We start from the raw sequence: 817 nt of genomic DNA on the forward strand, positions 1-817 counted from the left end.
GTGGAAAAAATCTAATATGTTTTTTTGTTGTTGGGGTTAACCCTCCGGTCCCAGAGGAAAAGGACCCGGGTAATTCGAGCAAAGAGGAAATTAAAGTCTTAACAAAAATTATTTTTCTTAAATAATTAATCTTTTAGTAGAACTCATTAACCACTTTGAGTCCAATTAATTGTTTCAAATTTACAATTGTGTAAAACAATATTGGAGTTTTCTAAAAATTGTTGCTTTTTTGTACTTGTGTAAATAACAAATGATCAAGATTATCAAAGCCTCATTCTTTAAAAAAAAAAAGTTTATCAAAGCCTCCAAATAGATTGTACTACCTCTTTAAGATCGAAAATAATGCTGTGATGAAAAAACTAATCCGAACAAAATAAAAGTATTATACATATAAATGACATAATAAGAAACACCAAATCAATATCTGAACTGAAATATCTGAAGGTACATTATTCACTGCACATAATTTCATTTTTGTGTTAAACTAAAAATTTTATTTGTAGTCATGTTTCGTTGTTTGATAAGATCCAAGATTTGTAACGCAACACCAAAGTAGACCTTTCCTTCCTTCAAATCCTTCTCAAATTTATAGATCATATTTCTTCATACAATAGCATGAATTTTGTTACCCTGAAAATACAAATAGTTAATTAGAAGAAGAAAAAAAAGGAACTGGATAAAAAAAATGAAGGAAAACTAAATACATAATTTTCACACCTACATGCTATAACAAAAAGCACATAAATACAACCACAATGAAAAACAATCATAAAAAGTATACTTGAAACCTAAATTATGGACACAAAATGTCTTTTAT

At 27.4% G+C, this 817-nt stretch overlaps 1 long non-coding RNA gene across 1 annotated transcript; it reads right to left on the bottom strand.

Moving 5' to 3' along the window:
* Positions 1-395: 395 nt before the first annotated feature.
* Positions 396-817, bottom strand: LOC146920815 (uncharacterized). Its single transcript, XR_015010736.1, has 2 exons — positions 722-817; positions 396-630 (listed from the first exon to the last, which is right to left on the bottom strand). It is a non-coding gene; the product is annotated as an uncharacterized LOC146920815 (long non-coding RNA).

Source organism: Medicago sativa, chromosome 5 (genome assembly GCF_051527215.1).
Source record: "Medicago sativa cultivar Bolivia chromosome 5, Bolivia_mono, whole genome shotgun sequence".
Taxonomy (NCBI): Eukaryota; Viridiplantae; Streptophyta; class Magnoliopsida; order Fabales; family Fabaceae; genus Medicago; species Medicago sativa.